Source organism: Aquila chrysaetos, chromosome 1, assembly GCF_900496995.4.
Source record: "Aquila chrysaetos chrysaetos chromosome 1, bAquChr1.4, whole genome shotgun sequence".
In the NCBI taxonomy this organism is placed as follows: Eukaryota; Metazoa; Chordata; class Aves; order Accipitriformes; family Accipitridae; genus Aquila; species Aquila chrysaetos.
This window is the reverse complement of record NC_044004.1, coordinates 40,043,938-40,061,451: the sequence shown is the minus strand read 5'-3', so window position 1 is coordinate 40,061,451 and position 17,514 is coordinate 40,043,938. Positions and strand designations below refer to the sequence as shown.

The 17,514-nt window shown below is 42.1% G+C and overlaps 1 protein-coding gene across 1 annotated transcript in view; it reads right to left on the bottom strand.

Moving 5' to 3' along the window:
• VEGFC (vascular endothelial growth factor C) overlaps positions 1 to 17,514 on the bottom strand; it is an 83,057-nt gene that overhangs the window by 64,454 nt on the left and 1,089 nt on the right. The gene's annotated exons all lie outside the window — the stretch shown is intronic.

Below are 17,514 nucleotides of genomic sequence, written 5' to 3'. Positions count from 1 at the left end.
TAAACCCGACTGAAAAAGTGGTCCAAGCGAGTACTCCTTAACCCTCACACCTTCCCCTCATGCAAGCTGTCATTCAGATCTTGTTCCCAACTCAGTTCCCCATGCAGATCCCCACATGCTCCTGCTGGCACTTGGGAAAGGACAGTGCAGGGGACAAATAAGCAAGTGGGTGCTGGGAATGCCGTTTGGGCTAGCGGCACCAAACTACAGGGGTTTAAGTAGCTAACTTCAGCTGAACTGCTCCACTTTCTCCCCTTACAAGACCTTGTTTCTAGCTGTTTATTCAAAGGTTTTGACAGACTTCACCTGAAGCTTGATTTTGCCACTTGGGAACTGTCCTAATTCCCATTTCTTGTCCACATTAAAATAGTGCAGCCTCCTCAATGAGGTGTTGTAGCATCTTAAACTGACAGGGAAGCATGATCTGGAGTGACAGAGAAAGAAAAAACAGAGGGTGCTTCAGGGGCATACTTTATCATTTTCACCAAAATTTGGCCAACAAATAAGCATTACAGCTTATGAATTTCCAGTAAAGGCTTTGGCAGGTTGCTCTGCTAAAACACAAAAAGGTTTAAGGAATCATCAGTATCTGTTCCCTGAAGCTGGTGAACAAGACTTGCTGTGCAGGTACAGCTCTGGTCTGCAGCACGTCATGAAGCAACAGCAGTGAGGTTTTTCTTTCATGTACTCTCAGTGATTCCAGAGCAGACAGGTAAAAAGGAGATACTTGAGTGTAAAGGAACAGAAAGCAGAAAGGCTCAGTCTGCCCTGAGAAGAAAATAAGAAAAAAGGAAGGACACAGAGAGGGAGCAGAGCTACAGTCTGCAGCTAAAACTTGGATCTCAGAGAAGACAGTGGGAGAAGCAGGAAAAGAATGCTGTGATCTGAAGTTAGTAAGGGAGATGGGGGAGAGAAGAGACACACTGAAGAGGGACCTGGGTTGGTACTGGATTTGCTATGCAGAGACAAAGAGCCAAAGGAATCAAAGAGCTGTGACAGCCTGGTGCAACTTCGTTGCCATTTATTCAGGGGAGAAAGGGCAATCAAAGGTTAGGATGATGGGTATGGAGAAGGGAAGGGAGAGATCAAATCATTTCACAGTTTGATGAAGAGGAGAAGCAAGTAGTAGAGAAAGCAGCAAGGAACGAGAGAGAGATTTAAAACCAGGAGCTGCTCAAGAACACAGGTGAAAGACAGAAGCCTAAAGGTACAGCCTGCTGCCCCACTCAGCTATTTTAGTATTTACACAATGCTGCCTTGAATGGGAAAAAAACACCCAAAGGTCTTAAGACATGGGCTTCCATCGCTTCCATCTCTTCAGCTGGATCAGTTTCCTTACGAACGCACACCTCTTGAATTAGGTTCAGCATGGCTAGCAAGTGCCGCGGTGAGGGAGGTGGAAGCACTTTGCTGGTGCTGCTTACCACCTCCCCGTACCAAGCCCCATTCAGTCAGGTGGAGAAACAGGTTAAATAAGGAGGACAGAGCCAGCCGGGATGTGGGATGACAGTGAGGAGCAGATAAGGGAAAAGGCAGCATTCCTGGTGCTTTGGGAAACTGGTCGTACAGGCCCATGACCACTGAAGACTGTCCTCTGGACTCTGTCGATACAACTGTAGACGTTGTTGTTGATCTTTTCAATGTCCCTGAACATCAGGCAACTCCAAAGAGTACTAGAACAACATCACAAAAAAATGGAGGTTTTTAACTCTAGCACTGTGTAACTTCTGAACACTTGATTTTTATTGAAGTAGCAAACTGTAGTGTATATATTCACGTACTACATACATTTACGGTTGCAATACTACTAGATTTACCTTGGCTCTAGGCTAGCATATTATTTATGTGGAATGACAACAAAATATTGATTATAAATCTCCATATCATAGCAAGAAAAAGGTTTCCAGACACGGAACTCGTGTCACTGAAAGTCCAAGTACAAAGCAGAAGGTAAACAATATTTGTTTATATGTCCTTCTATTAGTTTAGTAGGGATCACAATCACTTTAATTACAGTACTTCCATAGAAATCACTTTGGACAACTACTTCCATTTAATGTTAACACAAATAATAACCCACCAAGGGATGGGCTTACAAACTGTTAGCGTAAGTTTAGTTGCTCATGAATTGCATGGATTTTGTTGTAATAATTAACCTGTTACAAATACATCATTAAACAGATCACCCTCTTGCTACACAGAACACACTCACAGCACTGTCTAATCACAAAAGCTGAGTTGGAGCTTGATAGTTGATCCTGGGCCACCTTCTGCAGGAAGCATAGCTGACTATTTAAATTAGCCATGTGGTTCAGTATTACCAGCCTTTCACTTTAATTTTACTGAATTTTATATGTATGTAAGGAGAAAGAAAAGTACAAAAAAGCAAAATTAGTTTGCTTAACGAGACCTACATAAACACCCTCATTACATGCGAACATTAAATGAAGACGACACTGTTATTGTAATAAACTGTTCACATTGGTAGTCACAGTTCATGAGGATGTGTTTGTGAGGAGGTAACACACCCACAAAAGAATCACTGCAACCAGGTAGGTGACTACTCCTAATTAATTTTGCTACACAGTAATGCAAGATCAGTCACTAGAATTGCTTTACCCAAAATGTTTCACTTAACATTTAAAAGTACTTACAAGTGAACTGTTGCACAGCCACTAAAATCCAGCATAAATCCATGCTGCTGCCAAAAGGAGTACCCTTGCCTTACCCCTCCCATACCAGCTTTTCCAACACATGTAGAGGGAGGAGTAAGAACTAGGAGAACAGGGACAGGCTTCTGGCTGTAGCAGCCCTTCTGTCAAATTTATGCTGCAAGCACAGCCTTATTTACCATAGCCCAGGTGCAATGCAGTAACTTGTTACTCATATACACTACCTTCTTCAACTACTATGGCTGGACCTAGAACGGTATGACCAATTACACCTCTATATCAGCGTTGCTTACAGCAGCATAGTTATACCAGAAAATTAATTTATTGCAGACAACTCTTAAGTAAAAACACTGCAATTTCAGTAACAAAAAAAAAAAGATAAAACATTTGTCCTTCCCAGGTACAGCTCTGCCAGAGTTTGGAATGAAATAAAGTGCCCTCAAAGATTGTGGTAGAAATTTCTCACACTGTTATGATCATCACTGAGAAGAGCCAGAGAGGTTGTGGGGTTTTCTTGTTTTCTTTCAATTTCCTAGAAGACTTTGAAGCTAACACTGAGGTCCAGTTAAAGCATGTCCATTTCAGAGTATCAGGATGCTGGTTGCAAAATAGTTCTGATTTTATGAAGACATGGGAAAATAATTGGCAAGCAGTGGATAAGAGTAGTTCTGCTTGAAATTCAGCCACTTTATTATTTAATGATTACCAAAATGAATGTTTATTAATTCCATTTTTCTTTCAAGATTGCTACTCAGTTATCAGTGCAGGTTTTAGAAGATAAGCAATTAATTCCACAACTTAGTAAGACTTTACTTAAATTCCTCGACATTGCACACTCATAAAGTGGAAGGGAAATTCCCATTCTAATGAAACCATTAGGCTAATGAACACACCCTACTCTGGCTCAGAATAAGCTTTCTTTTTAATTGCTTCCTCATGAGGCAGTTGAAAAGTTAAAAAAAAATATATACGCAGTTATTATAAAAATAAGCCTTTATCAGAGCATGTGTTAAACAGTCTGTAAGTTAGGGGCTGTATGACAATGCATGTAACAGGGATTTTGAGGAATTCATTGTGCATGTTATTTATGGAAGGAAAGAGAATAAAATCAAAGCTAAATGCAGTTTTCACAGTTGTAATAAAGAATGTGCAGAATAATAGCAAATTCAATAGGTTAGTACAAACATGGAACAAATATTTAGAAGAAAAAACCTGATGATTATCCAGAAGAACTTCAGTTCTATTCAATATATCACTTGTTAGATAGTATCTCTAAGATAATAATGGAGATTTAAACATATATGTCTCTGTGGGACCCTTAGCAAGATGCACAAATTCCTCAGAGCAGCACATGGTACTTCTCTATTGAGGCAGAGAAAAGATGTCTCAACACCACGAAGAAGAAGGAACAATGAATGCAAGGAGGAAAAAAAAATAATCCAAACCCTAGACGACTTAATTTTCTTCAGGAGAAGACAGAAGTTTCTAAGGGGGTAATGCTGGATGTCTGCTAAAGCTCACGTTATATAATCCTTATCTGAAGAGTTTCCCTTAATTCCCATCTTCTCCCTCCTCCTGGTAGAGGCAAAAAGGGAGTTAAGGGAAATTTGTGACCCAACTGTTCAGGACCCAACTCCACCACCTTCCTCTAAATACTCCTCCAAATCTTCCCATACTTTTCTATGGAGTGGGGCATCAAGAGCAAGACAGGATCTCCTGTTGCACTCCTATACTCAGCACTGCACTTGTGTTCTCCAAGTGACATTTGGAAGATGGAATTCCCCACAAACAAATCCATAATAAGGGTTCCAGGCACCATAGGCATCTCAAAAAGAGCTACAGATTTTGATTCTGACCTATAGGGAAAATACTGCTTAAAGCTGGCAAAACCACAGGCAGACAGCAACTGATGAGACACCATGCATGTAGTAAAGGTCTAATGATGAAAATAAAGTCAGCCTCTTAATGAAGGGGGTGGGAGAAATCTGACATTGGACCCAGTCCCTGTGACTGGCCAATATATAAAAAATATGCATTTGTCTTTGATTGAAATACAGTATGAAAGAATTAAATGACACATTCATGTTTCTTCTTTAGTTTAGTATTTGAAAATTTCAGGACATGTATCCCAGATCCCAAAATAAACAGCAAATTTTATTTTTCAAGTGCTGAAAATAACTTGTGCCTGTGTAACACACAAGATTCAAAGAAGAGAGAATTAAAGAATATTAACTGTAGAATAAGTCTTTACAGAAATTGCAGGTCACCAAAATCAAAGAAGCTCCACTGAACCCAAGCTGGCACCGTCCTGGTACGAAGTAGTCTAGGATCTACTAACTGCTCATAGTGCCTTCAGCACAAAACTAGACAAATCCATGGACAAGACGTCCATAAGCAGACACTGAAGGGAAGAGGCAGGGTCATGTTTTCTAATAGCCTCAGTTCAGCAACTGAGCATGTTAGGAGGGTATGAGGGAAGCGAACTGCAGAAAGCAACTAAGGCCAAACATTCTCCTCAGACGGAACAGCACGCGCTGCTCGGACTGACAGAGGCCAAACAATTGTCTAGGCAGACCACTAGTCTGCCCCACTGGGGTATTTCTTACATTCTTATGCTTTAGGCTAGGCTTGATGTGTATCTAAAAATTTACAAATGTGGGTAGGTTCCTGATAAATTTCCTTAGTAATATGCACCTAGTTAGCGCACATAACCAAGTTCTCACAAATCTTGCCTGACAGTAATGTCTTATCGTTAACAGGTATAAACGACCGTTGCAAGATTGCTAGCATATTTTACAGATTACTTTGAGAGCACATCTTATTTCTTAAAAAAATAATTGAGGACATGAAATATACAGCTCATGGTTTATAACTCAGAAGATAGCTAGTCCCATTAAATCTCTCACTGCGCACATGTGGCAGGCAGAAAACCACATTCAGAGCATAATGAACACATCGGTTAAATAATCATATATCATCTTGAAACAGGCCCCTAAGAACAGCTTTTATGTGAATTTTGAGGAAGTTGTAGTAACTATGAAATGCCTTCCCCCATCTAGTTCTTCAGTATAACTATGGGTAGTTCTTTAAAAGAGGCATTTTAATCATACTGATGTCTGACATGTTACAAAATGCTCTCCAATCAAGACACACTTTTAAAATAAATATATTAACTGGAACTGTTAGGAAAGAGAACAAAACATCATTGTGTCCCTACACACATCTGTGGTATCCCACATCCGGAATCCTGTGTGCAACTCCTGGCTCTCCCCTCTCCTTGTTCTACAGTCTTAAAAAGAATTAAGAAAGGTATGAAGTTGGATGATCAAAGGTAAGGAACAGCTTCATTACAAAAAGCAGGTTACATAAGTGAAGGATCTTTAGCCTGAAAAAGAACAACAGAGAGCAGGACTCAATAAAACCACAAGCAGCATGGACAGAATTGTTCCCTGCCTTGTCCAGGACAAGGACTGAGGAAGTTTCATACATAATTAACAGGTGTCAGGCTCAAGACAAGCAAAAAGAATGGTTCTTTCAGTTTGGGGGCTTGTTTGTTTTCTTTAAATTTACTATTATATATATTTAACAGAACATCCACTCAAGCCAAACTTCTTGATACAGAAAGGTGTTGATGTCAAAAGTTTCTGTGGCCTCAATAAGCACCTGGATAGAACGTAGGAGAAAAGTGAACTGAAAGCTATTAAATAAAGAAAAACAAAATAATCCCCCCACCTCATCATTTAAGGCAAGGAAGTCCACAAGCTGCCCTGCTGCCAACAGTCTGTAAGCATGTAGTGACACTTTCCATTTCTTTGCTCAGAAGGAGGTTGTCAAGTAGGTCCTGTAATTTGGCAGGGCCTTGGATGGTCAGGGCATAAATAAAAAAAGAGAAGAAGTAGTCCAGCCAAAAAAACTAACTAAGAGGTACTGGAAGAGCCAGAAGAGTAGCTGTAGCCAGGTGCATGTTGCTATGGTTGCCTTTTCACTATAAAAAACATGATGAGCCTGGGGACCCTGTAAACATCCGATGCCTGCTGTTGGGTTTTCCAACTGAAGTCCCCAGCTAGCCAAGGAACGAGCAGCAGGTACACGCTTGCACACCAGGGTTTCAGGGCTTCTTCTGAACATGGTCTGTGGGACGCAAAGGTGAAGAAGCAAAGCAAGCAGAATACGAATCTCCCAAGCTGTTTCCATGGCATGGTTTGGGGACAAATCAGCTGGATGTCATGCAACAAGACCCCCACAGGGGAATCAAGCAGGGCAGCTCACAGGACAGAGGATAAAAAAAAGAAACTTTTGGGGGCCAGGACTCAGTGGGCACTGTCTTCTTGTAGGAAGAGACATGCCCATGGCCAAAGGGCAGCCTTCACCTGGAAGGAGCTGGGGAGAAAAGAGCATGAGGGGGAAGATGGGACAGATTGCTCCTCATCATGTGCTGTGCATCAGGTTTCCAGCATCACTCTCTGAGCCATCCTCTGCCACATCAGTGGGGCACACTGTGCATGTTTAGTGGCTGTGCAGCAGGGGATGTCCAACAAGATCGCCCATGTTGGGCACTGTTGAAAATGGCATATAGGGCTAACCAGGCATTTTGTCTGACCAGGTACAGCCATTCTTCTACTCTTATGTGACTTCAATACTCAAAATAAATACCATAAGCCAACAAATCATGGAGTAAAGCAGCAACTTACAGCCTCAAGGGAAAAATACAGATTGTCCATCTGTCATAAGAGATGAGGATTTGAAAATTTCATTAATTTTCTGAAACCGTTAGCTAAGATACTCAAAGAGTTTCATTACTACAAAGAGCCTTTTTATGCTATTAATCCAGATTAATAATGACTGTTCAGTTTAGAGTTTGCCTAATTCTTTAGTTCCACCTGATGCAATAAAAGAGCCTCATTCTTCCTTCCTTCAAAGCATGGTCCTGTCCTCTGAAAATCCTTCACTGCTCCTTCCCCTACTTCCTGCTCCAAGATCACAGTTCTATGTGCCTTTACTGCCTTATCAGCCTGTCCACAGATATTTTGGAAAGGAAACTACTTGGAACTCCTCTGCAGCTCTTTACTCCTTCCATTTGTTTTTAGTGATTTGTTGACCTGCTGGCCCAGCCGCCCGGAGAAATGAAGAAGCAGGGTTCTCATTAAAGATCCTCATCATTTTCACAGCTGATGATCAGAGAGAAATAGGCAGCTTTTCTTGGACAAGAAAAATAAAAGCATTTTTTCACGCATCACTTGCCACACTTTTTAGTTCTACAGGCTGCGTTTACTCTTGACTTGAGGACCACGATCTTGAAGGGAATCGTAACTGCAGAGACAACCCTTTATCAACCACTCACCACTCTAAGGTGGCCTGATCTCAGTCTGAGTCCAGACTGTTCATCAAACTCACCTCCCTCAGCGCAGACATAGTGAATCCCCGCCTAAGAGGGGTCCGGACAATCTCATGTGCCCAGTACTATTAACACAGCATTCCTGGCAGGTGAAAGAAATTGCACTGAAGCAGCCAAGAGCTGCCCACCTGCTGGGCTCTCCTGGGCCACAAAAGGAGCCCAGACCTTTCAAAACTGTGTGTTTGTTCAAAAAGTACATTCTCACATCTCAGGGTGCGCCTGGGAACACAAGGCAGAAGGCGCAAACTCAGCACTGCTAACACTCCAGCGAGAGAGCAAGGAGACCCTCGGAGAGTTTGATTTTGAGACTAACCTCTTGGCTTCTGCTGCGTGGCAGTTTACATGAAAACTCCATGAAAGGCCATGAAACTTTACAAAGGAGACAGGCCAATACCCACCATATTCAGTCATGTTAGTAGGATACCTAGGAGCTGTTAATGTTCTCCTGAAAGCTGTGCCCTGTGGCCTGCACAACAGGGTTCTTGGAATTTTTAAATGAACCAACAGTTTGCTCTTCTCTAGCCAGCCAGAAACACACCCAACTGGTGTGCTGGTTTTGGCTGGGATAGAGTTAATTTTCTTCACAGTAGCTGGTATGGGGCTATGTTTTGGATTTGTGCTGGAAACAGTGTTGATAACACAGGGATGTTTTCATTATTGCTAAGCAGTGCTTATACAGAGCCAAGGCCTTTTCTGCTTCTCCCAACACCCCAACAGCAAGTAGCTGGGGAGGCACAAGAAGTTGGGAGGGGACACAGCTGGGACAGCTGACCCCAACTGACCCAAGGGATATTCTAGACCGTATGATGTCATGTTCAGCATACAAAGCTGGGGGAAGAAGAAAGAAGGGGGGATGTTCAAGAGTTACGGTGTTTGTCTTCCCAAGTCACCGTTATACGTGATGGAGCCCTGCTTTCCTGGAGATGGCTGAACACCTGCCTGCCCATGGGAAGTGGTGAATGAATTCCTTGTTTTGCTTTGCTTGCATGTGCGGCTTTTGCTTTCCCTATTAAACTGTCTTTATCTCAGCCCAGGAGTTTTCTCACTTTCACCCTCCTGATTCTCTCCCCCATCCCACTGTGAGGGAGGTGAGTGAGTGGCTGCGTGTGGCTTGGTTGCTGGCTGGGGTTAAACCACAACAACTGGAAAGACAAAATAATTGTCCATTGCTATCTTCCTTCCTGGAAAAAACACTTCATGTTTACTGAATCTACTGCGATTCAACAGTGCAAGCCTGCTGATTATTAACAAGATTGTCTTGTTTCTGCCAAATCACAGAATATTTCAATATTAATGATATAAAGTAAATAAAATAAAAAAAAAAAAAGCCTCATGGCAAAGAGATACTGAACTCTTAACGTGAGTACCTCGACATACATGAATAAAATGAAACTAAGTAAATGGTCATGTTTGTACCACAGCAGCACTCTGCCTGTTACGCAAGATTTGCTGGGGAGCGGGTGGGGTGAAGAGGAAGTCATAGGCTCCATTTTAATTTGGAAACATCTGTCCCTAGGCAAGGGACAAACGTCAGTAAGGCGCTACCTTGCAAGCTTATTTCTTAGTTTCCTTAGACAGTTAATTACACTGCTAATCTAACCATAAGTAGTGATTCTATAAAAATGATACATATAGTCTCCATCAAGAGTCTTGTTACTATTACATTTACAGGCAAAGTATGTTTCTGTCAAGTGTATCTGCAGCCAGTTACAAATATACATAACCCAAATGACTGAAGTTACATAATTTTCCTTTTCTGCATTATTTATAAGACAAAATAGTAGGAGTGGTGTTCTCTAAGTAATAGTGAGCACGCAAATAAGCAGAGATTTTCTCCTCAGCAGTATGCTAAATAGTGAACAATCCTTTTAGGGGTACAAAATACAAACGTTTCCTTTGAAACCTGCTTTCATGGTATCCTCCTAGTCTCCAATTCACTGCAGCCACAAAGCTGTCACATAGTTTGCAATACTTAGCAGTTGTTAGTCAAGAAGAATGACAGGTCAAGACTGTGGTGAATTCAGAGCTCCAAAAGCAACATTTTCAAAGAAAATATTTTCTTTTTTTAAAAAAAAAACCTCTCAAAATTACTTCCAACGCTTGTGGCAAGAAATGCTCTCCCTGTTTTTTAAGGAACTAACAAAACCAAAGCTGTTCAAGCAAATTTTTCCTTACAGTTTTCCTCACTTCTCAGGCTTTCCTTATGTTTTAAACTCTTCCGAATTTTTTTTTCATTCTCCATGTTAAGTTTCTTTAATATGCATATAGCACAAAGTGAGACCACCTACATGGACAATTCCTGGAGCTCAACTTTGTTTGAGCACTTTGAAGTGCAGGTAAGTGTGAATCTGAGTCCACAGATCGCGGTCTTGGTACTTACACGCTCCATGAACACGAGAACAGGTTCACAGCAGTGCCCATTTGGGCTCACTCTGGGTCACAGCGGGCCCAGGGAAGGGAACTCGCATACGCTGCCCTCGCACTGCTTCCTCAGCAAGAATCCCGCAAGATTGGGAATCCAGTTGGCAGGGCAGGAATGCGGATCCCACCATCTGCAGACAGCACACCTCAAACAATCCTACCAGCTTTTCTTCACATGATTGCATATACGGATCCCATACTTGCAGGGTAATGAGCATTAGCCACCTATTTGGAAAGGGGTGAATGGCTTGGCTCTTACTTGAAACATAATTATAATACACCCCTGCTAAAATTAACGTTTGACCTGGAAGTAATAAATACCTCAACCTCTAAAATTGCTGCTCTTTGTCTCTCTAATGAGACTGTTCCTTGAGCACACTGCAGAGGTTACTTACCAGCTGTATCTCTCTTAGCCAACTGGAAACAAAACCACCCACAAAACAAACAAACTAACAAACAAAACCCCAAATGTTTCATTGTCTACACAAACATGAGTAAGTAGACAGCAGCTAACGTGTGAAGCTTCACTTGGCCAGTTTTTCTCTTGGCTCTAAATACTGTGACTGATGCAGCAAGTACATTCTGGACAGCTGGAGCAGTCCACTACAAATACATTTGGTCTGCTGAAGTCTGAAGTCGAAGAAAGTTGAAGGACAGCTAGAGTAGTTTTGCTTCTTCTGAATGATCTCTAATAGAATAGACTATTTCAGTTGGATGGAATAGCAATCATCTAGTCCAACTGCCTGACCACTTCAGGGCTGACCAAAAGTTAAAGCATGTTGTTAAGGGCGTTGTCCAAATGCCTCTCACACACTGACAGGCTTGGGGCATCGAGCACCTCTCTCAGAAGCCTGTTGCAGTGTTTGACCACCCTCTCGGTAAAGAAATGCTTCCTAACGTCCAGTCTAAACCCCCCCTGGTGCAGCTTTGAACCATTCCCACGCATCCTACCCCTGAATCCCAGGGAGAAGAGATCAGCACCTCCCTTTCCACGTCCCCTCCTCAGGAAGCTGTAGAGAGCAATGAGGTCGCCCCTCAGCCTCCTTTTCTCCAAACCAGACAAACCCAAAGTCCTCAGCCATTCCTCATAGGACATGCCTTCCAGCACTTTCACCAGCTTTGTTGCCCTCCTCTGGAAACATTCAAAGACCTTCACAACCTTCTTGAATTGTGGGGCCCAGAACCGCACACAGTATTCAAGGTGAGGCCGCACCAATGCTAAATACAGCAGGATAGTAGGGTATCTATTGTTTCTAACAATCTTTACAAGTCCCAGAAATTTTCACGCATGCATGTGGGGGGGTTGGAGGGTTGCTATAGATCTCCTTTTGGAAAAAAAAATGAGGAAATAGCCAAATGCTGCATCTGTTCTCAGAAGCAATCCCTTCTGCTGAATTCCTCTCTTCTCTCTCAAGAGCACAATTCTTGGATAAGGAAAGCCAAAAAATTAAACCATTTAATGGTGTAAAGGATTTTGTTCTAGATGATATCTGATTCCTGAAATTACTTATTTCACAGTGCTGCCACAAGCAGGTAGGAGTAACACAGGGGATGCCACACCTGTGGCACCAGAAAGAAACACCTGTGTCCCCTGCTCCCAGCAGACTTCTAGTGTCTTCCAAGAACTGTCCAATTCTTTGCCAGTATTTTCCCCTTGTCCAGATAAAACTCCTGCTCTATTCAATGAGGAACAGGATGTGAAACAGCTTCAACAGTTTTTAAGCTGCATCCTCAAGGTCAGGCTATTTAAAAATTGTCACCCAGTAGGTAAAGCCATTATGTGAACCGTATGGAGTACTACAGGGTTCAAGGTGACGGCAGTACCAGATAATTAATGTCATTAACTTCCCCAAGCAATCATTTTTCATGGAAGTTAACCATAATCAGGATCCCAAAAATTTCCTGCCGACAATGTATTGCTTTAGTAACTACATCTGGGAAGATAACACATTCACCCTAAAACAGAATTTACCCATACTCAGCAAAGACTACAGTACAGCCAAAATATACCAACTTCCACTATTTTTTTTTTCTTTCCCTTATCAGAAGGTACTTTTCCTCCGATTTCTTCTCCTCCCCCGAAGAACACCATTCCGCTTGGTTACTTTGCTAAATCGAGCATTTTACCAAAACATCCATTCACTGCAGTGGCAACTGCAGTCTCTAAGTATTTGTAAGGAGTTATAGCCATCTTAGACAAGTCAGGAAATGTCAAAAGAAAAAAAACAAATTACAACAGAGCTAGAGGGATTGATTTACAATGATTACAATGGAAGAGTAGAAGAATAAATTACTTGCAGTTCAGCTATTTCCTAACTAAAGTCTGAAATGCAACAAAGAGAGGGAAAAAATACAGTAATACATAAATATTAAGTCATCAGAAAAATTTCTGGTGACAGATAAACACAAAGCAAGAAAAACAAGTTGACAAATTCATATACAATAGGAATTCAACAAACAATTCCTCATGGTCGCCCTAAGCTATCAATGTTTTAAATTAAAATTCTGTTGCAATTTATGCAGCCATTAGTGCCTTTGAAGCAGATACACATACGCATAGAGGGGAACTTGGTATTACAGATCACTCAGGTTAGAAGCAAGGTGGAATTAGCGGGGAAAAAAAAAAAGGGTATTCAATGTTTATAATAGATGATGAAAACAATCATACCTATCCTACTCACTAAACAAAATTCAATACCTTACCAAACAAAACTCTTAAGAAACAACTTAAGACTTCGAATGAGCTTACATCTTTCAAATGACAACCTTGCTTGAATTTCTTATAATTCATTCTACAAACAGCTGTAGCACATTTTTTACATTAAACAAGGATATTAAACTTGATAGGATACCAGTCTGACTTCAGCTGGATACCTTTTGTTCCACGCGTTTTGTTTTAATGAATCACTGACCACATTCAAAAAAGCAGCAGCTGAACATGAGGTTCTAGACAGACTTCCTACCCTGGATGCAGGGTATCAATGGGAGAGGATTATTACCATCATCCTCAGCTACAACAGCCTGAAGGACAAGCGCTGGTTTGTTTTTACTAAAATAAGCAGATACACCCTTGAAGAACATGCAAGAGTTTAAACACACACTGAACCTAAGTGAGCATAAAAATAGTATTTTTGATGGGATGTTTCTGTACGCCTCCAAACACTGCAGTTAGTTGAAGTGGTCCCCAAAGTTTTTTAGAACTTTGAGAAGTCCAGTTATTTGTCAGCAGCAATCCCAGGAGGTCCCTCACAGGCACACAAGTGTGCTTACACAAGATATCCAAGAATGCACATACCTACACCAAGAACTAGAAAGTGCCATGAGTGCTTAGAGCTTAGTATTGTACTCTACTCACACAAAAAGCGAGTCCAAAGTTTAATAATTATGTTTGCAGAAACATTGCTTAGTCTTCATAATAGGTCCTATTGTATTACTTATTCATCCTGTTGTATCTGATACAAACCGTGCTTCTAAAAAAAGACAGTATCTTTCTGTGTGTGCGTGTGCATCTGGAAAAAAAAAAAAAAGAGCGGCTACACACACATGAAAAGGAAAGTTGCAGCAGACAAAACAGCAACAGCAGAAAAAGTAACATCCTCCCTACTTGCTCAATTTAGCACTGCTTGAGTGCTGGGAGTGAGGTCTGTGCTTGTTTTCAGAGCAGAAAACATAGCCTCATCTCTCATGAGTGCACGTAATGTCACAACGCAGAGTAAGGCACACTTCATAAAAGTGGTGGCCATAAAACTGATGGGTTTGAGATTACACCTTCAAGACACAGTGACAGAAGGAAACCCCCAAAATTGACACACTGCTTTTCCTCATAATCCCACACTAACAGCATTTAAACTCCATTAGCCATCAACTAGCAGCACTTTATGATTAGGTCAGATTGGAAATAATTTTAAAATAATAATAATTAAAAAAAAGGTATCTCTCAGCTGAGGTAGCACCCAAGATAAATGGAGCTCAAGTAAGCACACCTATTTTCATTGCAAAAAGCAAATCACAGAATCGCAGCACAAAGACTGTTCTGTGCGTTATTGCTGTGTAAAGAGGCCCCAATGCCACTTTCAGGGATGCACTTTAGAACAGGCAAATACATTTTCATTTGTCATTCCCATTCTAATACAAGCATCCTTGCATAAATACAGTTTTTAACTATAGTTTTGAACCTCTTAAAACCACATGGGACAATTGACCAATACTGCCTTTGTATAGTCACATAATCCTAAAGGCTTGACTATGCAACAAAACGAAGGTGCAGCTACAGCAAACCCTCCCAGCTGTGTGCCTTCTTTCCAGTTATTGTTACCATACCATTGCTACCATAATAACCTACTCGTGCTATTGTTACCCTATCACCACCGATTCAAGTCACTGGTGTCACACAACTGCTCACCCTCTCCTTGCTGCAGCTGCTCGAGCATCCCTGCTGGGTGGTGGGTTCCTGCCAAACTGCCAGAACTCTGGGGGCAGGAGGGCTGATTCCCCCCGTCCCACCTGAAGCAGAGAGAGAACTGAAATACCAGGTTGTCTTCTGCAGCAGGCCACCCAGACGGAGAGAGGGAGCCGGGGGCCGCCCTGCCTCCTGCCCTGCCAGGGAGAGGCTGGGTGCAGCTGTGAGGGGGTCACCTCATCGGGGCAACCCCCCTGTGCTGCAGGAAATCCGAGAGAGGTGATTTACAGGCAGGATCCGTTCCCATCCCACTGAGCAGAGAGTTCAGCTGAAAAGTATTAATCTGGGCCCTGTAAGCTTGTTAAATAATGAACTTTACCCTTAGGCTGGAAAAAAAAAAGGGGGGAGGCAGTGTTGCACAAGCTTATCAGTGCCCACTTGCTGCAGAACATGCCCTTGCAAGAGCTGCGTACGAAGAGCTACTACTATTCATATCTGTAACGCTTCCAAGTCACTGCAAATCTCTCTAGGACAAGATTAACGCATAACACTTCCTCACCTGCACAAAAACACAATACCCTTATTTTCTGCCCAGCTTTTCCTCCTGTGTTGGAGGACCCTCAACTTCATCCACACTTTTAAAAGTGTTTCTAAAGCTGAAGTTCTTAAAATAGGAGTAAAGAGAAATAAATATATTGTGTAAAGAGTAGACCCAAAAGGCTGTATGACCTGCACTTAGGCATCAGTTTAACATGCAGCAGTACGGCATATGGACAGAAAGTAAAAACAGAGGAAGCATAACATCTATGAACACAAACTCGAAGTTATGAAAGTTCAAGTAGATGACTTTTCACTGACAATATAGTCATATTTTCCTTGAAACAATTACTTACAGTTTACTTATTTAATTCTTTCATAATTACTTCAAACATTCATCTCAACATTCTCTCATCGCTGGAACAAATATGCACAGTACTCACTCACTCAAACAGTTCCAGCAAAAGCAACAAACTCACAACTAAAGACTTCCAACATGACGAAGTCTGCTTGGATCCAGGGTCATTCTCTCTCTCTCCCTACTACTCACCAGTAGTCAGGCGCAAAAACCATTTCTCTGTTAACGTAATCGCTTAACACATGCTATCCCATTCACTTCCCGGTCTCCTGACCTTTCTTCCTCTGGTTTGCTGACAGTTCCCCTTTTTCCAGGGAGCACTTGCACTTCTACACAATGCACTACAGTGGCAGCTCCAAAAGACTTTGAAGCTTCTTCAAAAAACAGAGTGACTGTCCACAACGCGTGCATGGGTACATACAGCATCACTTAGGGGAATAGCTTCACTATCAGCTGTTCTACCTCAGCAGTTTAAGCATACAAAATATGCACCATGCTCCAGCTTGGATTCTTTCTACGCCTTCAGCATAAGCTATCCTAAGGCTTTATAACTCAAACACCAGTTTCACAAGTAAATAACTGACTTACAGTCATGGGCTGGAAAGAGTTGAGGTATTTTTACCCTCCACTGAGTTCTGCATTTTTTTTTATAAATAGTCTAAGTGATAAGAGTGACCAGCTGAATTGATTTTGCTTTTCTATTTTTAAATACTTCAGTTTGAAAAATACCTGATAAACGTTTAAGCAATATGATCACTGATAACATATTAGCATTCTGAACATTGCGATGTAAGCATTTGGCTGTACTTAAAATATTTTAAGAGAGACTACAGTACACTCAGTAACCTTTTCCATGCAGAATATTATTTAAGAAGCATGAATTCTGTGAACAACGTATGGTCTACAACACCTGAAATAAGTACAGCTAGTGTACACTATTGAAACTCGACTTCCCATGTAGTTACAGTAAAAGCTCCCAAACTTCTATTCAGTAAAACAAACAACATAGGGAAAAAAAAAAAAAATCAGAACATCAGCTTAACTTTCAATCCACACACTCCCTGCCCCATACTGAAATGAATAATGAATGAGCTGGGTCATGATTGCTTTCAATAAGTATGTCAGAAATCTTCAAAACGAGATGAGGGTAAGAGTTGTCATAAGCTCAGACATCAAAGATCTTCCTAGTAATGCCACATGCTTATACAACCACATACTATACATCATTTTTATGCATCAGCATACCGGGAACTACAAAACCACAAGCACCAAAGGTACTTGAATTCTACGTTACAAAACTTCCTACGCAAACAAAAATTAACACAGAACTGTAAGTATTTGTGACTGGAATCTGAGAATTCAAGCCCAACTTTCCCCGCGCGCCTGGGCAGAATGAACATTTTCAGCCTCGAGCGTGTCACCTCCTGTCAACTCCGTCACGCAGCAGCAACTCATCCAAAGTGTCAATAACTCCAAGAGACTTCGCAACAAATGGGAAGTCTCGGGTTTTGTTGTCATCGCCCCCCCCCGCGCCGCCTCGCTCCTGTGCACGCCTGCTCCCCTGAGCGTTTCCCAGCCCCCCCCCCCCCGGCCCGGGCCGCCGCAAGACCCCGCAGCTTCGCCCGGACCGAGGCGGCCCCGGCTACCTCCGCGACCCCCCCGCGGGCAGCGCCCCAGCTGCCAGGGCCGGGGGGTCCGGGGAAGCCGGCGGGTCGCCGCCCTGACCGAGCTC